A 27135-nucleotide genomic window follows, 5' to 3' on the forward strand; every position below is an offset into this window, starting at 1 on the left:
TGTCAGGTCTTATCCCCACAGCCCCTGGGGAATGTTGCTCTGAACACCCAGGAAGCTTGCAGACCACTTTCTCCAGACTCAGGGACCACTGCCATTCTTTTAGCTTCCCTCACCTTCCCCAGAGTATTTTGAATTGAATGAATTAAGAGACTTGCTTTCAGTTTTTTCAACATACTGAATTCAAACTGAGCCTGATTGGGAAAAATATATATATATATTTGGGTTCCTTGTCCTGCTGAACTGTTGAAATAGAGAGCTAAATTGAGCAACATGTTTCAGAAATACAATTACATGCAAATAAAACTTTTATGAAATAAGACTTATTATGAAATGAGACTTTGTTATAGTTTTCATTTAAAAGCAGAAAACTATACCTATATCTGCTTCTGCTATGTCAGGGGAAGTTCTTCAATTTTTCTTTCTTGCAAATAACTGTTCTTTCCTGTTGACTTAGAATTTTAATACATCCAATCTTAAATGAAAAACTATGCCAAAAAGATATCTGTGCACACCCCCCTCCTTTCATAGCAACATTATTTTCAATAGCCAAGTATGGAAACAACCTAAGTGTCATGTCCATTAGTGGATAAAGAACTTGTGATGTGTGTACACACACACACACACACTCACACACACACACGAATATTATTCAGCCATTAAAAAGAAGTAAATCTTTCCATTTGTGACAAAATGGATGGATGCTAGTCATTATGCTAACCAAAATGATTCAAAGAAAAGAAAAATAATGTACACTTTTACTCATATGTAGACTATAAACAAAACAACCAAACTCACAAAAAAAGAGATCACAGTTGTGGTTACCAGAAGCAGGAATGGGGATAGTAAGGGTACTGAATGAAGGAGGTTCAAGGATCCAATCTTACAGTTATAAGATAAATACATATATGCAGTCATAGGTCATTTAACCATTGGGATGTGCTCTGAGTAATGCAGCCTTTGAAGATTTTGGTGCTGTGTGACCATCCTAGAATGCAATCACACAAAGACTCCTGTTGTATATGTGGTCTATCACTGACCAAACGTTAAGTGAGCATAACCGTACAACACTACAAATATTTACCCTGTCACATGGTATAGTGAAAGTCATAAAAAGAATAAATTCTAGAGCTCACAGCATGAATGGTTTTTTTTCTTCTTTTGTTTTGTAACTGTGAGATGATGGATGTTGACTAGCTTCCTGTGGCAGTAATTTCACAATATATGTAAGTCAAGTCATTATGCTATCTACCTTATATGTACTTTAAATTTAAACTTAAAATGTTTTAATCATATTTTAATAAAACTAGGGAGAAAATATATATCCATTCTTTCATTAAATGATGGTAATATCAATGGCTTCCTTGCCTTTCTTTCTTCAAGTATCATTTTTACTCCAAGACTAACTTTCAATTTGTCCCTCCTCTGTCAATTCTCTACCAGCATTTAAGTGATCAATCACATCATGCAAATCAGATTCTCTGGGGAATCACCCCAAATGCTCAGGTTTTCTACTTCAGTGAGAACTAGAATCGAACTCTCTAGCATGACCTATAAGGCCAAATGCAACCTGACCTTCATTTCTCACTTTATCTAACAACATTCTTGTTTTGTCACACTCCAGTCCACTGGCCTTTTATGTTTCTCAGTCATACCTTGCTTAATTCAACCTTGGGGCTTCACACTTGCTATTCCCACCACCAGGATTGTATTTCTCCCAGATGTTTGAAGTCCTGCAACCTTTTTATATTACTATCTTCAATCTCTTTACTAGAGATCTTAACTGGTCTCCCCCTACAACTCATCAATTCCCTCCTGGGTCACCTTGATATCATTTCTTTGCTCCATTTCTTTCTTAGCATCCACCACTATCATGCGTTCCTATATATTACTACCCCCCACTTTAGCGGTAGAGCCCCACGGGATCAGAGGCTTGTCTTTCTTCTTGAACACATTATCCCCTGTATCTACAACAGAATTCAATATAATAGGTGCTCAATACATATTTGTTCAATGAATTAATGAAAATTGTTTTCATAAGATCTTTCTTGGAAAAATAGAAAACATCAGCAATCTCTTCACAATATGTAAACTCCGAGAAAATAATTTACAGACTGATGAAATTCCTATTTTGAAATCCATTGCTTTTAGATCACACACTCTACAAAACTCCAGCCCATAATCTTTTCCATCATGTTGGGATTCATTCAATCATACATGTCATCAATAAATCAACAGCATCATCTCAAATTAGAAGCAGTAACTAAACTGTTAAGGGAAGAGGGGATTTTAGGCATTTTTAGCTTTATGCTGAGGTAGGCTGTTAATTCTCTTATCACCCAAACTAATCAAAACAAATTCCCTTCACTTAACTAAGATGATTTGCACCAAAAGAAGAAATAGTTTTCATGAACCTTAGGGATGCTTTGGAGAAAGACATAATATGAGAAAAAATACATGGAAGAGGTTTAAGTCGGGAAAGGGATACTGGGAGAACTGAGTCAGCATGGAGGCCCTGGTCTACTTTAGGTGAGAAGGAACATAAATTATAACCCAGGGGGAAGAAGGGGGTGGGAGAGCTTTGGAATCCAAACTTCCTGTTTCACAGTTTTGCTCCTCCTGGTATGGCACCAATTAAACAAATAAACACAAAAGTTCTTACTGGATTTGGTAAGAAAAAAGGGATCAAGGAAGGAGAGAGGAAGAAACTGAAAAACAGTTAAGAAAAAGAGTTTAATGAGTTTAAACTCTCTTGTTTAATGATTAATTAGGTTAATAAAAGATCAAAGTTGGGCATCTATTTGTGTCAGGAATGCAGATAGAGCTTCCTGCTGAGTAAACTCAATACCTTGCAGATTTGGACAGAGACTGACTACATTATCACATTCCCAAGGCACTGGCCCAGGCCATAATTTAGGTCCTAACTGAAGCAAAGAAGCCAAGTCCTTATCAAGAGCCACCTGGAACTACCTCCCCAAAAGGGAAATTTGTGTTGCTCAAATTAAATCCAAACTCCTCTCTCCTCTTGGGTGTGTTGGGAGGAGGTGGGGCCATGAAGGGGAAACTTACTTTTTAGCATAGTTTTTAGCAGTTTTTCGTATGAATTCAAGCTTTCTGTCAATATTTGGAGCTCTGGGCTTGCTTATGTCTGAGATCCAGCTTGGGGAACACTTAGAGAGTGAGTCCTCTAATGGTAAGGGGGCATTTCTGTGTCACAAGCTCATACTTGACTCAAGTCATGTCTGTTTTGCCAAAGAAGTGAACTCACACCCAAGCACCTAAGCCCTGTGATAAGAAATGCTTATCTTCCAGATACTAAAGACCAAATAAGGATTCCAAGAATTTTGTCTTAACTTGCAGGGAAGGAGATTCCTTTGTTCAGGTGTGGATCAGCATAGATTTTCAAGTTTTCTTAGAAACACAAGTGTTTGCTCTCAGGATAACTATGTTGTTTTCCTTTAGGGCTTGTCTGCACACCATGAAAACAAGACAAACCAAATAATCTTAGTCCCTCCTGTTGGCTTCTTTTAAAGTCTTCAGTCCAAAACAGTACAAACCAGATTTACTCGGCTTCCATTTAAGAATAATCCATTTACCACAGCATTCAAAACAATTTATCAAGCCAGAGGAGAAGGCTAATTTTGTGGGACTAGGGCAAGGGTAGCCAAATGGATGAGGAAGGAGGGATGACATAGACCCCATTACCAGTACCTCTCCACTCTGCAAGGTGACTGCTCTCCCCACTTAACAATCTGAGCCCAAGGCTCTACTAAGGAGTATCCAAAGTCAAGGGTGTCCTCAAGCTCGCTAGCTGGCTGCTATGAAATCTATGTGACTTGAACAAAGATACCAAATAAGTTCTGTTCCTGACAGTGCAAAATTCAGAAAACCTCCCAACTAAAATGCTGGAAATCTAAAATTTCATACTAAATACCAATGAAGAGAAAGTCTGACGCTATACCATAAATTGAAACAAATACATGGTTCACATACACTAGTCAGCTTGATTTTATAGTTGTTGTTTGGACAGGGAAGGAGAGAGGGGGTGAAAATTAACCATAATAAGACTGGCAGGAACAGAACAGTCTCACAATACTTAGGTACCTAATGGGAGGGTACTAGGATGAAGGGAGCCCAAAGGCAGATCATAGCTATTTGCAGGGTCCTAGACTTCATGAGCTAGTCCACAACTCTCATTTTGCAAGTGAAAAGTCTGAGGACCCCAAACTTAGACCTCTGGGGAGCTACAGCATGCCTCTGGCTTTCTAATGCATTCTTCTTTCCTCTTCTCTCTGCTGATTAGGAAGGAAACATCTGATTGGAGGTGTGACTACAAAGAGAGGAGGTATAGAAGCCTTTGCCTCTCCTCCATCCTGAAGATGTGGAACGCATTTGTGCTAAAATGGAACAATGGAAATCTAGTCCTGTAACAATGAGAGCTCCATGAAAGGGGAAGGTTCCAGTTCCCTGCCCCACCTAGTGAAGGGTGAGCTGAGCAGGGAAGAAGCTGGAGAAGTGTCCTGGAGAGGAGAACTGGAGGAGACACATGGAACAGAGACATGTGAGAAGTTTGGCTTACTTCTTGGCCATGGACTTGCACCAGGGATTTGGGAGACATAGAAGGAGACATGTGAAATCAAGGCATGTAGAGACACTTGGAAATGACATGATGTGGTGAGAGACCTGTGGGTGTATACCTTATACATTTCTGAATGTATAATGTATACGTTTCTTATACATATAAGGTGTATACCTTATACGTTTCTGAATTTATTCCCATGCTGCAAATCTATGGTAATTAATATATACTTGTTAATGTTTAAGGATCTAACTGTAATTGGCATCCCACAATGCCCCTATCTTCCCATTCCTGCTGGTGGTAGAAGTATAAAGCATCTCTCATACCCTTCACTTGGGGAATTACTGTGGAACTGGCTTTGACCAGTGAAGCATGGTCAGAAGTCACAGAATATCAATCTGAAGCAGAACCTTTCTGCCTGCACTGCTTATGCCTCACTCTCTCTCCCTATGAGAACAATAAACCCCAAAATAGCAGATAGGGTTGCTCCTTATTCAGAGTTCTGGGATAAGAGGGGAATAGGCCCAATCATATCTTGTATCCTATAGTCAAGCCCAGTCAAACCTGGCAGAGACTTAGCAGAGCCACGCTGATCCAAAGAGCCATAAATGAGAAATAAATACCATTTATCTATGTTTTATTCCACAATATAAGCCTAACATGAAGTCCCTCTTGAAGGCAAATACATCATAGAGCAAGAGTGCTGTGAAGTATCCTCAACCAATATGGTCACACAAAATACTTAGGTTCTTTTTGGTTCTGTAGATAGATCTACCAGAAGTTTGATCATGCTACTAATGAATTATATAATGAAAGCCCTGTTTCTGCCCATATGTAAACATATGCTAAAGAGACATGTATTATCAAGCATACATAAAAATGGTAACTAGAATCTGTTGTGAATTTCAGAAAGTCCCAGATCTCTATCCTTTCAATGCTCTTCTCATCACCTTTCATGAAAGTGTTTCTAGACGCAAACATTCAACATCCCAAAGTCTGTTTTCCTTTTAGTAGGCTTCAGGCCGCTAAAACTCTTTGTAACAAAGCCTGGACTAGAAACTTTAAGGAATCACAATTGAGGTACTCTTCCTAAAGGAGCAAGCTACATGCCTTGCTAAATTCTTCAACCCTCTTTATACTTTGGTGGTAAATATCTCTAAAAATACATGTAACTAGTCCATATATTTTAAATACCAAATACCTTAAACTTCACTAATGAGACCATTTCTTACATTTATCAAGCTAGTTCACTAATTTCACAAACATTTCTGACATTCGTAAAAAGCTTCAGGTCTTAACAGATACATAACTTGTTGAACTACTTGAAGAAGCTACCTGCCCCTAGAATGGAGATTCTCAGTTAAGAAATCTGATTTTCCCAGAAATTAAAATTAAGCTAGCAAACACATATACATAACCAATGTTTCCAAAGTATTTTAAATGCACATATCCAGAGTTAGCATATTCTCTGCCTGTGAAAGGTTTGCTAGGGAAACCAGCTCAGGGACTCATACGTCAAGTCAGAACTACAGCAAGCAACATGAAATAAAGAAAAGAAATATTAGCAGTCATTTCTGGAGATCCAAACCAGAACAGGGGTCATAGCCCTAAATTGGGTAGCGGAAATGCCAGACAAGAAGACAGATAACACAGATTTGGTGAGAGAAACTAGAGGGCATTGACATTCTATAAAGTCATTTGCCTCAAACAGGATGTTCCCCACGCTCCTCCAGCTGGGCAGCCAGAGGTCCTAGAGTATACTGTCACACATGTAATGTCCTAGCACACTGTTATAAACACAACACCTTAGTCACAATAACTACAAGTGCTCAAACACTTTTCCAACCTCACTGGTCTGGTAGAAATCACAAGTCACAGAACTTGGCTCAAAAAGGGGTGAAGAAATACGTGTTCACAGGAAGAGCTGTAAGATGAGCCAAGTAAATGCATTTACTCAGACTTTGCTACAGAAAATCAGGCTGTAGACCATATAAAAATAGGCTTTTTATCAAAATGACCAAAGATTTCTTAGACAATAACTGGAATACGGTAAGTGCTTATTTAAGAAATAGCCTCATAACAGAATTAATGATTAATAAAAATGGTACTAGAAATGTTCTATTGAAGGAAATTCCATATTTTCCATTATAAAACTCAATCATAGACCCAGTAAAGCAAGGGCTCAAGATTGCTTTGCTACGTGACCATATCCACAGATTAATAGTAACAATTCCCAAGTCTCATTTTAATCCTCATTTGTCTCTTCATGCCAACTATGAAGTAGAAAGGGCAGGATTTATAGCCATGATTTAACTATCTACTGCTCCTTGTTGGCTCCATTGGCTTAGAATATACATCAAGCTTAAGCTAATCAATTCTCAAGTAACGGGGACATTTCCTCCTCGAACTTTTTAAGCCTGTTCAGCAAAGAGTACAGTTGAGGCCAATGAAATTCACGGTCCAAGATATTACGTGCATTGTGTAGATTTCATAATTCCTCTTACATCTTCATATATATCAGTATGAGAAGCACATATTTATTTAAGCTCTCTGAGGTTCTGTTTGCTCCATATATTGGATGGAAATAATAATGCCTAAATCAAAGGTCATTGGGAAGAATAAATGTCATTTCTTGGCAAACTCATATAACATAATAATGCTGCCCAGTACTGAGCAGGTACTCAGTAAATGTTAAAATCTACCTCCGCCCCAACCTTTCATTTAGACATATACTTTTCAAAGTTGTGGTCCCCAGAATGACAGCAGCACCAGTAACTTGTGAGGAATGCAAATTAACAGCCCAGCATCAGACTTACATATTCATAAGCTCTGGGGGTGGATTCCAGTGAGAATGTGTTACAAAACCCTCCAAGTAATTCTGATAGAGGCTTAATTGAACCACTGATGTGTAAATAAGTGATTCTCAATCATGGATCTCCATTAAAATCACTTTGGACTTTTTTTCAAAATTATTGATACTCAAATTTATCCCAGTGTGAAATCAGAACCCTGCATTGACCCACATTCATAAGTCCCCCAGGGACTTATTTAAGTGATTTGATTTAAAGGGCCAGCCTCCCCTTCCCAGTTTGTGATGGGTACTTGAAATCCCATTAATACTTAGTGCTTTGCTGTTGACACAGACCTGACACACTACTTACCATCTATGCGACTTTGGGAAAGTTCCCCATTACTTTCTTTTTTAAAGATTTATTTATTTATGCATACAAGAACTGGGGTACAGGCCAGAGGGCTGGGGGTGAGAGGATTCACCAGAGATGGAGTGGGGAACAGAACAGGCAGATCTACTGAAATACACTGCTGAGGGGAGCAGCGGATGAGTCAGAAGAGGTCTGCCATGCCATATAGGTTGCTCCCTGGCAGGGAAGGATCAAACTCGTATTGCAGAGGCTGCTGATTGCTTCATAGTGCAGTGCTTAACCCCTTGTGCTACCAGGGATGCCCTCCCCATACTTTTTAACCTTAGTTATTTCACCTATACAAAAGAAATAGTAATAGTTTCTACCACATGTATTTGTTCTCAGATGTGAAAAATTTAAGTTTCAAGCCTTTGTGACTGCTGTATCACCAGAAGGTGATTTTCCATGTCCTCTTGATGCCTGAGATGGGATAGGGAGGGAAAGACCTGGGATCACGGAGAGGACTTTGGCAAACTTATTAGGTTGTTGGTTTCATTATTGGAAGAGAGGGCTGCCAGGCAATCACTGGGGAATGTGTCATTTAGAAAGGTGACCTGAAGGGAGAGATACAGTGGGAGGATTGGTGCCAGGAAGGGAAGTGACTAATGACTGTGTCAAAGATGGATTCACCACTCATTCTACTGGGGCCAGTAGAGGGGCAGGCAGCATTGCTGAGGACCCTGGGAGATTCAGGTTTCAAGCCAAAGGAGGATTTGGAGACACAAGGGATAGTACCAAACAGAACAGGTAGAAGAACACCTTGTGTATGCCAGTCTGGTTGGGAAAAGACGGAGCAGTCTCAGGAAAAATTTAGCTCATTTTTCTTTCAATCTATTTCTTTTGTTTGGTAAGAACGGCATAAACTCAATGATGCATTAGCTCAGTAGTTTGGGACTTCAGAAAAGAAGGAAACTTTTACTTTGGGCTTATTGAAACTATTTTCCCAAACTCTTCCTCTCTCCCCTCCATGATGTACACACACCTCAGAATCACCATCTCTGCTAGGTGAGAATAACGTTGTCATTCGGGAAGCAGCTTCAACTAAACATCTCTGTCTGTGCCTCCAGCTATTGTTCACAGGCCATGTTGGGGGATAAAACAATGTCAAGAAGGCAGCCGGCTCTAGACTGTGACACATCATTAGTCACAGGGCACCATGTTCTGCCCTGGGCACTAGGCTCTGTCCCTTTCTTTCCCTGATTCTGAAGCCCTTATTCTTAGCCATCACGCCAAGAAAGCTCGGGTCTCCCCTTACCATGCTTTCTTCTCTGGCCATGGCTCTGCCCACCTTCTGTCATAAAGTCCAGGACTGACTACCCTATGATCAAACTATTTCTATACTTATGTAGGAAAAGTCAGTGCGAACAATGGAAACACATTCAATTAATTGCACAAAAGTAAAGTCCCTAACATTTACTTCTTATTAAAGAGAAGGAAATCTAGCAGTGTATTTTTATCCCAAACACTCCAAGATATTTTTACTTATTTTTAAAATCAATATCATAGAATATTAATCATTTACAGTAAGAAAACTGACTTTTTTATGACAGATGTTATTAAAACAAAACAACTCCATGGCTGCAATCCAACTTTAACTCACTTAAATAAATATTTGAGATTTCAAATTGCCAGCACAAACAAATAAACGCTTTAGGTACCCACCACCTTGAAGTGCTTGCCTTCAGTGGGGAGAGAGGGATAAAAAGGAGGTAGGAAGGAATTTGATTAAAGCAAATATGAGATGCTTTCAGTTCAAGGGCATTCCTGAGGGACAACCCTGCCTGGAGCACTCACAGAGCTGATCAAATATAAGTGGAAGCTGAGGCCCATGTGTGGAGATGCTTGGTGGGAAGAGAGGGTGCAGGCATCCACACAAGCCACCCGGTACCCACTAAGAGGCAGGGAGGGAGTGGGATCCAGGCCTGGAAAAGCTTACAGGAAGGAAGAATTAGGAGAGGATCATCTTCTAAACAAAGTTCTAAACATCTTTTCTAGCTTATTAATGAGGATCCAGGGGCATAGGATGGTCCCCTAAATCTAGAAAGACCATAAAACAAAGGTTGCAAACAAAAATAGCAAGATCAGATGAACACTATCCCTCAAATGGGCTTTAATTGGTCTGTACAGCATGTGCTCAAACAAAATCATTTTGTTTAATGTCATTTCTTTAAATTGTTAATTAAAAAATAATTTGGATGATTTTGAGCAAAACAATGTTATTCAAGGATCTGGTTTTACTTAAAGTAAAAAAAAAAAAAAAAACTTTACTTAAAAAAAACTTTACTTAAAGTCAGAGTTTTCAAGAACCTATGGATGGACATTATTATAGGAAGATCTACCGTAGAGAGTTTTAAACCAATAAGGTCAGTGTAATGTATCAAGTCAATTTCCCAGTTGTGGTATGTTATAGTAATACAAGATGTGACTATGAGGGGAAACCGGGAGAAGCCTGTATGGGATCTCTCTATTATTTCTCTCAGTTACACACAAATTTATAATTATCTCAAAATAACATTTTATAAAATGAGCTAACTTTTATAATCAGAATATTTTATATAAAAATCTTCTAATTCAGCTGTTATTGAAAATTTAGAAGATCTGACAACACCAGACCCAAAAGCTGTTTCCACAATAACAGATGATGATTATACTCTTAATCAGAGGAAGCAGTGCATTATCTGATTCCTCAAGAAAGGCATTACAATATTCACTGTGCCCCATCTTCCACCCAGTCAGCCTCACTTATTTATGTTACTTGTCAGTCTCAATGGATACTATTCTCAAAGACTGATGGAGTTGAAATCTAGGTTGTCCAAGAGGTCATCTGAGTTTGTTCAAACTTGTGAAGAGTTTAATACTGCATTATGCGAGAACTCAGGGATACCTCACTATCCTGATCATGTCTGGAGCTATGTATTATTATCCTACAGTCCCTGAAATCAGTCAGGGTATGTTCCACAAAAAATTAATCACATACAAAATGTTATGCTATAGCAACTTCTCTTATAACTCAGGAGCTATATAAAATATAGTGAGTCCTTAAAATAACAAATGCATCGAAGTTATCATGAAGTAGGAATTAGGTGAGCCTTAATTTGCCAACACTGAAAACATCCAGACACATGGTTTGATAGGAGCTCTCCATAACAACACACTCTGTGACTCAGACAAGGTGTCATTCCAAATTGAGACAGGCTTTGGATTTCCAAGGTTAAAACATTACTAACATTAAAAACCTGTCCCCTTTGTTTTCCAACATGATCAACTTCTCAAATGGAATCATTTACCCCAAAGTCAGTGTAATTCTCCCATTACCACTAAGCAGCAAAAGGTCAAAAGGCAATGAGGTAAAGATAGGGAGGATAAAATCAGATCATTCCTTGTTTTACACAAAAAGCATGAAAGTCATTCGCACATCTAGGGCCATCTTTCATTTATTTAAAGATTTTCTAAACAGACTTTAGTTTGCTCAACATATGATTCATCGTCCCTGCTTCCATCTCATGACATGTACATCAGGATCAGACATCATAATTTTCCTGATTAGGCCATTCTAATAGTGAGAGGAGTAGCTCTCATAAATTTAGCTATGAAAATCATATTTTCCCCCATAAGAGTCTATTAGGGGTAGAATGTTACATCATGCAAACTAATGTGAGAAAGCATGGTAATTTTTACATATTCTTTAACACATGAATTAACTTATCAAGAGACTCAAATTGAATTTAAATCACAGGGCAGATGTAGGTCCTAGCTAATGGTCCCTCAAGTGACCTGTTGTATGAAGGATTCACTGATAAGAAAGTCTCTTTCTTCCCTGGTGTTGAACTTTGACCCACAATATGCTCCCTTTATGTCTAGCTGTTTTCCAAATCAGTAAATACACACACCAAGCTTCTTCCGGCCATTATGTCCTACGATTGATTCAGTTTTTTACACAGGTTAATTTAACTTGAAAGTTCCTGTGATGCTCACTTGGTTTATACTGACAGGAGTGGGTTATTAATGTTGCCATTTGCACTGTGCCATAGTCAAGGAAGTTGTATATTTAGAGTGCCTTGCAGAAAGCCTGTGATCTGATTTGACTATTGCCAGTGACCATGAGTCTGACTACAACTGATATGTTGGAAAATTAAATTATTAATGTGAGGTGCTTACTCTGTTGGACTGAAAGTATTGACTGTCATCCAAACCAAGTCATTTTATATAAAATCCTGAAATGGTGTGCTCTCTGTAGGGCATCAGCTGGGCCCTGCCATCAGGCATCTGGTGAGGCCATGCGTCCTCTCCAAGTTTTCTGCTCTGTGTGTGTGATGGCCAGCTGGCAGAGCAGCTGTGGGTTCAGCTCACTTTGGGAGCCAGCTGACCATCACTCCCTCAGACAATACATTGAAAGGTCAAAGAGGCTCTGGCACTAACTTTGAACAAGTGTGTTTGGTCACCAGGGGTTCTATTGACCATTGGGCGGCAGAACATGCAAATAATTTGCAGCTTCCTTAATTAAGATAAATGCCAGTTTCCAAAGCAGAGCTCCACCTCCAAGCGGTACCTTGTTTCTTATTCAAATATTTCATTGCAATCACATGTCCCCTTGCTACATACACTCTTTTTGGAAAAAAAAAAATTACCTTTTATTGATTCTGCATGGCTATGTAATTACAGATAAATAGATCAAATATGGTTTTGATTCACAGTGATGAGTTTATCACAGCAAAAGTAAAACATGATTGTGGGTGGTAGACTGTAAGCAACCTGGTTTGATTTTGAGAATATATAAATCAGACCAACAGTCACACTGTGTAAAATATTCCTATTTTAATTGAGTGGCAGTTCGTAGTTACTATGAGATCTCAGTTTTCTGTCTGGCACCAGTAAGCCCCAGGTCTCCCCCACTTCTTCATGATATGGCAGGTTATTTTGCATTAAAAAAATTTAGAGGACACCCCACTTATCAGGGGCCATGTGAGACTCTGGTTCCAGTGGGAAACAAGACAGATGAGGTCCTATTCTCATAGAATGAAACTAGTGGCAATTTTATTCTAGTCATCTTCCCTAGCAAACACATGTGTTCTGTTTTCCAAATTTCAAGATATGGGAAGTTGCTACATGAGATTTATAGAGACATCCTTTAGATTTGTTTTTCAAAAATCACCTATCAGACTGGACAGAACTTTTCACATTTGCAATAAAGCCTCATGAGTTCTAAAAATTTGGCACCTTTAGAAAAAGAAGCTGTCCTCTGTGCTGTCTTGCCACGAAGGTTCAGTGAAAATGCAAAATAGGAGTTTGTTGTGACCCTCCTATATATGTAAGATCTGGGTTTCCCCTATTCTTAAAACTGGAGGTGCAGGGAACAAGCTAATGTCAAACGTGGTACTGAAAGTAATTGCTTCAGCATTATCTAAAAAAGTTAGCTTGGTATCATAAAGAAAAAAGTAACCTCCTACACAATTTTCACAGACTCTTACTATTTTTATTGATCAACAATATTTCAACCAAACCCAGACTCATCATTCTAAGCTTTGTGTGAGAAACGTCTCGTCCCAAAATCAAATGAGTTTATCCCACAGAAAACTCCAGTACCAAAGCAACATGCAACTTCTAAAGTTACCTGGTAAAACATTTGATTTTGCTTGCATTTTAGGGTAGAACAACACTTAGAATAAGAGAAATACAAGTTTCAATAAGGGTTTCCACATACCCTATTTTCAAAAAGTTGTTTACAATGTAAAAACATTTTTCTTTCTACTCCCTCGTGCCAACAATTAAAATATCCTTCCATTTGCCCTGGACTGTGAAAAAAAAAAAAAAAAACAGTGTTTTGGGTTTTGTTTAAGAACCACCTTCTCTTCCTTTTGACTCATCTGGTTTTACTAATGATTGGCCACGCCAGTTGGCACTTTGCTTAGATCAGTCCCAGAGGGTCCAGAAGGGTCAGCTCTCTCAGCATCTCATGATTTGTGACAACTCCAAATGGTTATTTCCCATTAACAACCCGAATGCCTATCCCCCGGAAGGCATGCACTTTTCTCCCACAAGGTGAGCAGGCAGCACTCCTAATCATGTCACAGCATGTAATCAACCTCCGACCCACTTTCCCAGGTTGATTCTGTGAGATCAGTAGGTCAGTCTGCCATCCGGCCTGCAAACCATCTCAATGGTGCCAGGTGTCCTTCCCAGCAGAGAGCTAAGGCTGTGGCACAGAATGTGGGAAATATGCTAATCCAGGGGGTTGGGATGGGGCCCCAAGGCTTTGTGACCTCTCATTTGAGAGGCCTCAGTGCACTTTTTACAAGATGGAGCTATTGTCCTCTTGGACCTCCAAGGGGAAGATGCAGAGGAGAACCACAATGTAGATCAAAGGATGGCAAAATAGGACCTGAGACCAAAAGGCTGAATGGCCTTGGTATTATTTTGCCTGGAGAAGAGAAGGCCAGAGGTGGAGAGGGTCATCAGACATAATGGTAGAAGAGCTATTTTGTCCTGAATGTAGCCAGCTGTTCAACATTTTGAGTGAAAAGAAAAGGGGTGGGAGAAAATAAATGTAAACTACAGTGTGAGGAATTTGTTTGAATTTTTTTTTAAATTTCAAACAGTGGGAGAATACATTTACTTTAAAACTGAAATTATCCCTCAATGCAAGGAGTAGTGAGGAAGAAATTTGGAGGCCCACTTTAATTTATGCAATGTAGGATTTTGGTCTTCACCAATTGCTCCTTACAATAGACATTTCCTCAGAGGAGAATACTGGAAATGGCAATGCTCCTTAGACTTTGCTTTCATGATTTACTTAGACGAGACGGAAATTGTCTTTGTGGCCATGTGACTGACAAGAACCTTGGATGATGGACATCCTGATTTCAGTTCTGCTGCTAATCGACTCTGAGACTTGGAAAGAACATTGAACCTCACTTTCCTTAACTGTCAGACGGGGGACAATAGCTCTGTTCTGCCTCATAGGACTGCTTGGAGGAACCAATTTTAAAAGGAATGAAAAGCACACTGAACCCAAGCATGTAGTAATTAGACTGCTCAAACCTCAGGGCTACTCCCAAATAGAAAAATACATGACTCTTTTAGTTTTAAAGAGTTTACTCCCACACTAGCCTCTGTGTGAGAAACAAGAAGATCACAGAAGAGTGACTGCAGTACTCAAGAGCACAACTCAAACTGCTAATTGGACTGCTACTTCATTCTTTTCTTTCCCAGCTCTGCAGCCCCAAATTGGGCACACCCAGATAGCATATAGCACAGTGCGAGGCAAACACACAGGGTTTTTGGTACTTGGCTGTGGTCTCTGCTGCATTTAGGTGATGATAATTATTTTTCCATGAAATCCTCAAATATCAAAACTAGAGAACTACATCACCCTTGGTAGTTGCTAAGTTTTAAATAAATTTTTAAAAAATAGACAAATAGAGACAAGTGTTTTAGCACAATATTAAATGGATGGAGTTTTTTTGATGCTTAGAATAGGTTAAGGCTGAAGTCATATTAGGTGACAAAGAAAGGAAAACAAAAACAAAGACAAAAAAAAAAAAAAAAACTTGTCTACAAGGAAATCTGCATTACAAGAGATGCGAAAATGGCTGTCTTCTAACATTGTCATTAGTTGACAAGGGTTGTATTTCCATCCATGATGCACTTCATGCCTGTTTCAGAGATAGAACCCTGAACTGGGGCTGGCTGTGTATCTATAAACCATTAGAGGTGAGAAATCCAGTTGAATGCTTTTCATCAAAACCCCTTATTTTTCAAATAGGAAATAGAGGGTCTTAGAAATGGAGACAAACTAAGGATAATGCAATTAGAAGTAGAATAACACTAATATTAGCCCCAAAATATTCTGGTCACCAAGTAACACAATTTACGCCATTTGAAAGACTACAAACTGATCTCCAGTGGGATAAATGTGGTTCATAGGCATGTTTTATTTTACCCAAAAAGTGGATATAAAAAAATTAAAATTAATTGCTTTGAAAAACCAGAAGACATTGTAGGTGAACTCATGTCCCTACATAACTTCACCCAGCTGTAGTTCTAGTGTTCTATACCCCTTTTATGTGAGACATGTACTCTCTGGTTTGCCACAATCATCACCACTCCCTAATGTCTGTCTGACAATGAGTATACAGATGATTTAGAATGAATCACCATGCTCACACTGTTACCTATCTTAACTGTCCTTTCCATTCTGTTATCTCATTTTCCTAAGGCACTTGAACATTTTATTTCACAATCCTTTCTCTTCCATATGCTATTATTATATTCCTAATGAGTTAAACCATTCACGATTGTTTCTGCAAAGAACAAATTAAAAACATAATACCTGGACATACATATAACACACACTTGAGCCTATAGTATGTGTATAGCATGCAAGACATATATAAATTCACATAAATTAGTACATGCAGTTTGTACACTTTTGCATAAGACTTTAAACACTGGCAGAGATCTACTTGCTGTTTCACAATAGTCTACAAGGGAATGATAAACTTTTTGCCATTTTCCTCAATTTCTGCTGAATATAAGGCAGCCTCCCCACTATATTCTACTAAACTGTCATAACTTCTCAGGAAGATGAGGTGAGATAATCTACTTTTATAACCACTAAAAAGATTAGAGACATTTTCCAACATAAAAGCTTGTAAATTATTTTAATGGTGGTATTATACATAATTGTTCCAAAGTAGAAACAACCTAAATTTGGATGAATGGACAAATAAAATGTTTTACATCCACATAGCAGAAAGTTATTTGGAAATTAAAAAAAGTACTTATAGATAAAACAGTATAGATTAACCTTGAAAATATTATGGTGAGTGAGAAGAGGCAGTCACAAAAGGTAACATTTAGTATAATTATATTTATATGTAATATCCAAAATAGGTAAAATCTGTAGAGACAGAAAGTGGACTAGTGCTGCCCAGGTCTGGGCACACTGGGATGAAATCGGGAATGATCCTTAGTGGGTATGAGGTTTCCTTTTGTAGTGATGAAAATGTTCCAAAATCAGTTGAAACTATCTTAAAAGCTAATGAATAATATATTAAAAATGGGTAGGTACAGAGTATAGAAATCATATCTCAACAACGCTGTTATTAAAAATAATGGACTGGAACAAGTCTTTTAAGATTGGGCAAGGGAACAGATATTTTGGAGGGAACAGCTACAGGTCAGCTATCAGTGTGCTCAAGCCTGACAGCACCTTGTTAGTGGGCTTCCTACTGCCCATTTTGTAGATGAAGAAATAGAGGCCCATGGAGATTAGGTTGCCTTAACTAGTTACCTGCTAAACTGAGATTTGAACCTCTGTCAGTCACTCTGTATTTTTTCATTCTCTAAAAGATAAGTAAATGAAGTCAATAAGAACTGTCTGCCTTGGCTGTTTCATATTGCTGCTTGTGGCTATTTAATTAGGAGCAGGACACTAAGTTTTCTTTTCTTTAAAGCTAAGACATGCCAACTGATTAAACAGTCTTTCTAAAGTCAAATGAGACCTTTTTTCATCCCCCAGGTGACATATATCCTTTTCTAAATGCAAAGCTACACCTTCCAAAACTAATTCTCTGTCTGCTGTGTGTTGGCATTTTCGCACTTACCCAACATTCTTCTTAGACTGAGCTCAGCTTGCTCCTGCTTTCAATATTAGAGTTAAAAACATGTCCTAATGTCTCTCTTCCTCCCCATCCCACTCTGGTATATATAAAGGAATATCCAAGTAGCACTGAACATGTTTATGATCTTCTTATTTTATTTTCATGTATGTCACTAATCATTAAAATAAAAGAGTACTTACAGATAAATTCATATGGACCAATCCTTCTACGAAGCATTCAAAGCACATGCATCAGCATCCAACCCCAATCACTTTAAGAGGTTATATTAGAAAACAAATTATTTGGAATGTGGCAAGGTGAAATGAGGGGAGACAGATTCAAATAGAACACATGCTCCTTGCTATAAATGAGAATCAGCCCAAGCTACACACAAATGGATAGCCAGCCGAGAGAGCCTGGGATGCCAGCCATCTCCCAACCACAGGCACAGGGTCTGCATCTACTCACAGCACAATCCATTATCTTCCCAGCCAGTCTCCAAACTTTACCTCTGCTGAAGCAGAAGTAAAGGCAATAGCAACTAACCTCTCTGGGTCCTCAGAACCACTGCACTCACTCAGTTTGACCCCTAACAGTCTCAGCTTTCTAATCTGACAACCAGAGTCAGACTTTCCTTTCCTCTTTCTGAGCAGTGCCAGTGTGCTTCCTCCTGCTGTCAATATTTAACTACCCTGTCAAGTTACATTACATCACCTGTTCTAAATCTAACCCCAGCGATAGCTAGAGGGTGTGTCTTCTCTACTCAATTTAACTCAACTAACCTTTATCGAGCACCTTCCATTCATTCATTTATTTCAATATGTATTCACCAATTACTGCATTTGGCACCAGGGGAACAGACATATAAGATCTGGTCCCAGAGTCTAGTTGGGGAGACAAAGTGGTATGTGCTATGATGCTGGAGCTGGGTTCAGGGGAGTGTCCCATTCTAGACTGGCTGTAAAGAGACGGAATGAATGGGCCCAGAGAATTCCCAAAGACGGGGCCACTCAGAGTGACATTTCTAAGGGTAAGCCCCATTAGGACAGAAGACACAGGATGATAGGTACATGGCCTCTGTCCTCATGGGGCTTAAACTCAACACACAGAGCATGATCACTCCACAGGCTGTCAAGATAACTTAAGTGCCACAGGCAAGGTGCATATTACTAGAGACCACCCGTTTCTCATTTTTCCTTGAGGAGTTGAATCATTAACTATTTCTTCTTTCTACTGAAATACATTAGACACATAACATTGTATACATTAAGGTGTACAACACGTTAGTTTGATACATTTATACATTGTAATATGATCATCATCATTGTGATAATTAGGCCTTTATCAAGTCATATAACTATCATTTCTTTTTCAGGGGTTGAAATATTAATATTGAGTCTCTTAGCAAGTTTGATAGTCATAATAGTATACTGTGGTCTGTTTTCACAATTTAGTGCTTTCAATCTCTAAGGTTTCCTTAATACTCATTGCAAGTCCGTACCCTTAAACATCATCTGTCCTATCCATCCATTTTATAAGATTGGAAAACTAAGTAAAGCTATTTCAACAGTGAGCGCTAACTAAAGCCTAAGACTTCTTGTGTTATAGATAAGGGTGATTCCTCAGATTTTTGAAAAAGCCCATAAAACTAGTGAGTAAAGGAAATTGCCTGGGATCCATTTTTTAAAATCAGGGAAGGAAGAATTTGGGGAACAGACTAATATTCTTCCTGGGACAAAGGAATTAATGAGAGAGAAAATGGTGTGTCCCCCAGTAGACAGGGATCTGCTACATTCCCTTCTAATCGCTCCATGACTTTGCCAACACAAATTTTCCTGACACTTAATGAACTGTTGATGACTCTTTTCAGTAATATAAACAGACTTGCAGAGCCACTGGACAATAATAAACTGTAATCTTTAACTCCAGCTGTGATCAGAAGCCTCAACAGCTTCACACTTAGGGATTGGTCTTAGAGTTTGAGTTTACCACCAAAACATTGTTCTCAAACATGTCCTCACATATGTTCTTTTCTTTTTTAAAAAAAGATATATTTATTTATGCATACAAGAGCTGAGGTATAGGTCAGAGGTGTGTGGGGGGGGGCGGGGGAAGAGAGAGAAGATTCACCAGAGACAGAGTGGGGAACAGAATAGGCAGATCCACTGAAATACACTGCTGAGGGGAGCAGCGGATGAGACAGGAGCGATCTGCTGCGCCATGTGGGTTGCTGCCTGGCCAGGGATTGAACTTGTGCTGCAGTGGCTGTGGATTGCTTCATAACCCCTTGTGCCACCAGGGAGGCCCCCATATGTCCTTTTCTAACAAAACTTAGTTGAGCTTTATATTTCAGAGAACAAGGAGCCCCACTTGTGTGTGAAAATCCACCATTGAGGAGTCTGAGACTGCCATGGGAAGTGCCAGAATATTTGAATTACAAAACACACTAGGGGATCTCATTACATGTAATTTGGAATATGTTCCAAACTCAGGAACATCTCTTCATGGAAGCAGCTCCATTCTTCAGTTTCTCGGGCAATTTTCCAGTTCTTCCACATGTACGCTTCTTCAAGAGTTTCTACAGTCTGCTGCAGTATATTACTATAAGGTATTTATGGTTCTGACAAATACTAGCTGACATTGCCACCATTTCAATGAAAACTTGTGACCCATATCTAATGCCTAATAATTGGTTGTGGCTAAAGACACTTTTTATCAGCAGTTAGTTGGTGATTATCTTGGGAAGTACAGTGTGATCTCAGTCTTTAATAAATTCACATTGCATTTTAAATCATCATGAAACTAACCTGAAGTGAAATTTTACCACACTCAATCTTGTTCCTTTTTTAAGCAAGCCTTTTTCAGAGCCTATTTTGCTTAATAACACATAATACACTTAGCATTAGGAATACTGTATATTATTAATGGAATAATTGTTAGTATTAATTGACAAATGCCCAGGAATTTCTGGATCCAATTAGAATGGATTTATGTCATTTATCTTGCAATTCCACTAGAAGAACAAAATACTATATGACTATCATTTGTTTTTAAGGAGATGTTTTCAAAATGTAGCAAATGTGAGTTCAATTTTCAAAAAAACAATCCTAATTATCATGGGTGGTATGATAAAGTAACCTCTCATGGAAAATAACTAGCAGATATGACTGACTTTTCCTGATGTAAACCAGGAAATTTTCAATGTTCAATATTGAAATGACATTTAAAATGTATTTAAATATTTAAATATTTAAAATGTATCCCATTTATCTCTTGTGTACCCAACTTTGTAAAATAAGGAAAAGGAGGATTTTTTTGTTTGTTTTAGCAAATCATCTTAAAGAGAAGTTCCAAAGCAAAACTAATTGTTCTTGAGTAGACATTCTTCTATTATAGAAAGCATTGTGCATTCACCGTGGAAGAAAATCATAAAAAAATCTTGAAACCTTAGTTAATATTATGTGACCCTGAACAATCATTTCATTCCAGTGATGAGGATATAAACCTGTCCTAACTCTGAGGTATAATTAAGGAAAACTAATTGATTGGTTAAGATACACACCAAAACGCAAATGTGTCAAGTTCTGTGCCTTTTAAAACAGTCACTTTGGGAGCTTAGGATGGAACCAAAGTCATAGAGGTGTCCTCTAATGCTGCTGTGTGCACAGCCCGGCTTTCAGTACTAAAACCAGCAAAGTCCTGGAAAGACTGAATTAGTCATTAACTTGCTATTATTCAGATTATGTTTAAATTCCATTTCGGAAACTAACTTTTTATTATATGTTAAATAATTTGGCATATTGGGCCTTCCTAGTGGTGCCAGGGTTAAGTCGCAGCACTGTAAAGCTATCCGCAGCTACTGCAGCACAAGTTCGATCCACAGCCAGGGAGCTGACCCACATGGCAAAGCAGACTTCTCCTGCCTCACCCACTGCTTCCCTCAGCAGTATATTTCAGTCAGTCTGCCTGTTCTGCTTCTCACTCTGTCTCTGGTGAATCCTCTCACCCCCAATACATCTGGCCTGTACCTGAGTTCTCGTATGCGTAAATATATAAATCTTAGAAAAAAAAAAACTATTTGGTATCTTCTCTGAGGTGACAAATTCTGAACCTCTAGATTTCAAATAATTTTTTAAACAAATATTATTTATAGGCAGGTCTACTAAATAATATGGTTTTTCAAGGTGGATGAAAGCATAATGTAAAAAAAATGACTATCAATTCTGGAGGTTTCTTTTTTTTTTTGAGGGATTCAGAAAAATAACAAAATTTTAAATGCAGGGCCTCCCCTGGTGGCACAGTGGGTGAGCGCTGGGCTGCTAAGCTGCCAGAAGCCTCTGTTAGATCCCCGGCCCCTGGAGAGGGTCCCACATGGCGCTACAGACCTCTCCTGCCACATCCGCTGCTCCCCTCAGCAGTGTATTTCATCAGTCTGCCTATTCTGTTCCCCGCTCTGGCTCTGGTGAATTCTCTCACCCTCCTGTGCTTCTGACTGTACCCAGTGCTTGTATAAATAAAGAAAGAAATCTTTAAAAAAAAAATGCAAAAACAACAAAAAAAAAATTCTAGAAGGACTTTATAAACTATTCCAAGATTGGTCCAAAGGACTAGCAATATTAGAATCACAGGGAACTTGTTAGAATTAAAGTCTGACTCAGCCAGACATTCTGAATGAAAACCTGTATTTCACTAAAACCCCTGGGTGGCTCCAAGGAGGTACTTGCTTTGAGTAGCCCTGTTTTAGAATTTGTTTAAGCCTGGGGTAAGAAGGAACAAACCTCCATAAAAATATTTGATAGAGTTATAAAAATAAAAACATTCCAGGTATTCAAAGCATTTTGACCAAGAAAATGTAAGGCATTATTTTAATTTATGCTCTCTGGGTCCTTTGAATTTTAACATCATAGTCAAGGAAGTCATAAAATATAGTTAAACTGTAAATGAGGCCAGTGATTAGAAGGTTTTCCCACAAAGAAGTCTTTAGGGTGGCAGGATCCAGGATAAGCCTTCAAAGGGTAGAGTCCAACTGTGTGGGGATCCTCCCCCTCCCGGGCACACTGACTAGCCACAGACCTCAGTTCCTGGCATCTCCCTGAGTTGAAGCTAGGATAACTCCTAGATTTTAGCTTTACATTTGAGTAATGCAGAAATATTAAGTTTCTTATATAAAGGCTGAGAAGTCTATTTTGGAATGGCAAACTTTAGAGGCCTAATAAATACCTATGTGGAGATGACACTGGTATTTATACATACTCATCTGGGGAGAAGCAAGTTACAAAATTGTAAGTACATTATTCCTCTTTGTAAAATAATTTTGGAGCTGTCAGCATATGAATGGATCAGATAATACCGGGATATGGGATTTTTTTTTTTAGAAAAGAGCATTTCAGGCCCAGAGGACAGTACAAACTAATGCTCTGTGGCAAAAAGGAGGAGAAAAGGCAAAGTCAGGAAAAAAAGTGATGAGCAAACAATAATTAAAAGTTAAAGCAAAATCTAAATGAATGACAATATATAATGAACTGCAGTAATATAAAGGTTAAAGAGCTTTCTTTCCAGAAGCAAAGATGCCTATTGTAATGACAAATACAATGAGTCTGAAACCAAAATTCTAAATATTTCCAATGAGAAACCAGAAGGAAATTGAGTTCAGTTTTCATTTGTGTGTGTATGCGTGAGTATTGTATTCTGTGAACAGAAAACGCAGTCTTTTTTTATGCCCAGGGGATGTAAATTAACAGAAAATGACTATGTATGTGGTAGCAAAGGAAAAAAAAATCCTTGAAGTAAATAAGAACAACAACAACAAAATCCCCACAAAAAAATCTAGTGTTTTAAAACTAAAAAAAATAGTGTAACTAAACCAATGATCAAAAATAATAAGTATGTTTTAATGTATAGAATAAGTGCAATAATTAAGAATATTTCAGGGCCTCCCCTGGCGCTGGTTTGATCCCCAGTCACCAGCGAGGGTCCCACATGGTGCGACAGACCTCTCCTGCTGCGCCCACTGCTTCTCTCAGCAGTATACTTCGTCAGTCTGCCTGCTCTGCTCTCCCCTCTGGCTCTGGTGAATTCTCTTACCCTCCTGCACTTTGGACTGTACCCAGTGCTTGTATCAATAAATAAATAAATAAATCTTAAAAAAAAAAGAATATTTCATATAAAAACTAGGATGCAGTGAAACTCAAAGGAAATATTTAGCATTAACTCTTTTTATTTGAAAAAGAAGCCTAAAAAATAAATGGATTACATGGTCAACTTAAGGAATTAAAGGAACTAAGAAAACAAAATAAACTTCAAGAAAAATGGACTGGAAAAAATACTAAAACTGACAAGTATTCAGTGATGGAGCAAACACTTATTGAGAAATGACTAGAAGTTGTTTTTTGTTGTTGTTTGGCTGTTCTGTGTTGCTGTTTTAGATTCAATGGATAAGTCAGTGAGCAAAACCCATTATAGATTGAAAAAAATTAATGGATAAATAATTTATGTAGAGATCCTAACCCACGAAGGAGGAACACAGGCTGCTCACTCTATAAATACAATATGGAAAGAAAGGGGGTGAATGACTTCACTGTGGAGAAACCTAACAAACATGACCTCAGCCAGGGGGTCAAGGTCAACACCCACCCTTGACATGATGAAAGTAGCACTTTACCTCTGTGGTTTTCCTCCCCCAAACCTATTACTCTAGTGCAATCATGAAAAAAGTAGGCTGAGGCTCAACAGAGGGCCATCCTACAGATCACCTGAGCAGTGCTCCTCACAATTGTCAGTCATCAGAAGAGAAGGAAAAACTGACAAACCAAGGCAGCCAAGAGGTATCCCTGGAGGCATCACAACTAAATGTAAGTATGGTATTCTGGATGGAATCTTGAAGCAGAAAAAAGAACATTAGGTAAAACTAAAGAAATTTGAATACAGTATGACCATTTCTTAATAATAATGCATCATTAATTGTCACCAATATGCCATGCTATGCAAGATGTGAATAATAGAGAAAGAAGATGTGGGATGTACGGGAAGTCTCTTTCTACTATCGTCTCATATTTTCCTGGAATTCTAAAACCATGCTAACAATAAAGTCCATTTGAAACTTTTAAAATAAGTAGATGATAACAGATAAAATGCAAGATAAAGAATATAAAATGTGAGAAGTAAGGGTGGCCAGAAAGGAGATCAGCAAAATTTTCTCCGAGGTTTTGAAGTTCAGACTTTTTCAATGAGGTAGAGAGAGTAATGTAAAAATCTCAGAGAAAATGTTCCAGATAGAGGGGCAGCAAAACAAAAAAGCAAGCAAGCAAGCAAAGAATGAGTTAACTGAAAACTGATTCTTTGGAAAGATGAACAAAGTAAACAATTTTCTGGGATTCTGATTAAGAAAGTCAGGTAAAAGAATACAACACAAAGACTAAGAAATAAAACAGAGGTGAGTACCACTGCTTTTCAATATAATACTGGAAGTCCTAGCCAGAGCAATAAGACAAGAGAAAGACATCCAAAGAATCCAAATAGGAAAAGAAGTCAAACTATGATTATTTGAAGATGATATGATAATATACATAGAGAACCCCAAAAACTCCACAGAAAAGCTAATTCAACTCATCAATCAGTTCAGTAAAGTGGCAGAATACAAAATCAACATGCAAAAGTCAGTAGCCTTCTTATACACAAACAATAAATCTGAAGAAGAAATTTTTAAAAATCCCTTTTATTATCAAAACAAAAAAATCAAATACTTGGGAATAAATCTAACAAAAGAGGTAAAGGACCTATACAAAGAAAACTAGAAAACGCTGTTAAAAGAAATAGAAGAAGACACAAAGAAATGGAAAGACATCCCCTGCTCATGGATTGGAAGAATAAACATTATTAAAATGGCCATACTACCAAAAGCAATATACAGATTCAATGCTATTCCAATAAAAATTTCAATGTCATTCTTCAAAGAAATAGAACAATTATTGATGAAATGCATATGGAATCACCAAAAACCCCGAATAGCCAAAGCTCTCCTGAAAAAAAAAAAAAAAAAAAAAAAAGAAGGGAATGGAGGCATCACCCTCCCAGACTTCAAACTATACTACAAAGCCATAATCATCAAAACTGCATGGTACTGGAACAAGAACAGACACACAGACCAATGGAATCGAATAGAAAATCCAGAAATAAACCCACAGATATATGGTCAACTAATCTTTGACAAAGGAGCAAAGACTATGCATTGGAGAAAAGAAAGTCTGTTCAATAAATGGTGCTGGGAAAACTGGGTCACGACATGCAAAAGAATGAAGCTTGACTACTACCTAACACCATGCACAAAAACCAACTCAAAATGGATTAAAGAACTAGACATAAGACCTGAAACCATAAAATACATAGAAGGAAATATAGGCGAAACACTACATGACATGCACCTCAAAGATCTTCACAGATACATCGCCCAAAGCAGTGATAGTGAAGCCAAAGATAAACAGCTGGGACTACATCAAATTAAAGAGCTTCTGCACAGCAAAAGAGACAATAACCAAAACAGAGAAACCCCACCGACTGGGAGAACATTTTTGCACGCAACACTAATGATAAAGGACTGATCACAAAAATCTGCAAAGAGCTGATGAGACTCAACAACAACAAAGAAAATAATCCAGTCAAAAAATGGGCAGAAGAGCTAAAAAGAAACTTCTCTGAAGAGGAAATGCAAATGGCCAACAGGCATATGAAAAAATGTTCACCATCATTTGTAATCAGGGAAATGCAAATCAAAACTACAGTGAGATACCATCTTACACCAGTGAGAATGGCACATATTAAAAAACTAGCAACAACAAATGTTGGCGAGGGTGTGGAGAAAAAGGAACTCTCCTGCACTGTTGGTGGGAGTGCAAACTGGTCCAACCACTATGGAGATCTGTATGGAGATTTCTGGACCTACTAAACATAGAGCTTCCATATGATCCAGCAATTCCACTCCTAGGTATTTACCCAAAGGACACAGAAACATCAATTCCAAAGAGCACCTGCACCCCTATTTTTATAGGAGCACTGTTTACAACAGCTAAGCTTTGGAAACAACCCAAATGCCCAAAAATAGATGACTGGATCAAGAAGATGTGGTCATATATACCATGGAATATTACTCAGCATTCAAAAAAGATAAACACATGCAATTTGCAGCAACATGGATGGCAATGGAAGGGATCATGCTCAGCGAAATAAGCCAGAAAGAAAAAGAAAAAAACCGGATGGTCTCACTCATAGCAGGAATCTAGAAAACTTAAATAAGGGGCTAGGAAAAAGAATAACTATAAGAAAGAAAATATCAAAATTGACAAACAACTATGAACCAGAGACACTCTATGGCGGGTGTGGGGCAGGGAAAGGAGGGCTTGGGGTCAAAATAAGGGGGTTGTAATTGTATGGGGACTATAAAAACAAAATTTAAATTAAAAAAAATAAAACAAAGGTGAGTAGGGTAATAATTTGAAAAATGAAAAAGTTATGTTCAATTCACTGACATTGCATTAAGAACGGAATACTTTTCAAGCAAATTATAAATAACCAAAATTAATACATAAATTATAAATCTGAAAAACAAAAAAAATTAAAATGTTGCTATGAATCTATGGTTTTAAATAAACAATATGGTATATAGGCAGAATCTTATATAAATTTTAAGTAATAGATAATTCTTATATAATTTAATTTGTAAATTGTAACAGGAGAGAAATAAATTAAAAGTGTTATAATTAAC

General features: G+C 38.1%; 1 protein-coding gene across 24 annotated transcripts in view; it reads right to left on the reverse strand.

Moving 5' to 3' along the window:
- The window catches only part of NCKAP5 (NCK associated protein 5), a 1249968-nt gene that overhangs the window by 680479 nt on the left and 542354 nt on the right, over positions 1–27135 (reverse strand). The gene's annotated exons all lie outside the window — the stretch shown is intronic.

Source organism: Talpa occidentalis, unplaced genomic scaffold (assembly GCF_014898055.3).
Source record: "Talpa occidentalis isolate TD23 unplaced genomic scaffold, MPIMG_talOcc4v2.1 talOcc4.3, whole genome shotgun sequence".
In the NCBI taxonomy this organism is placed as follows: domain Eukaryota; kingdom Metazoa; phylum Chordata; class Mammalia; order Eulipotyphla; family Talpidae; genus Talpa; species Talpa occidentalis.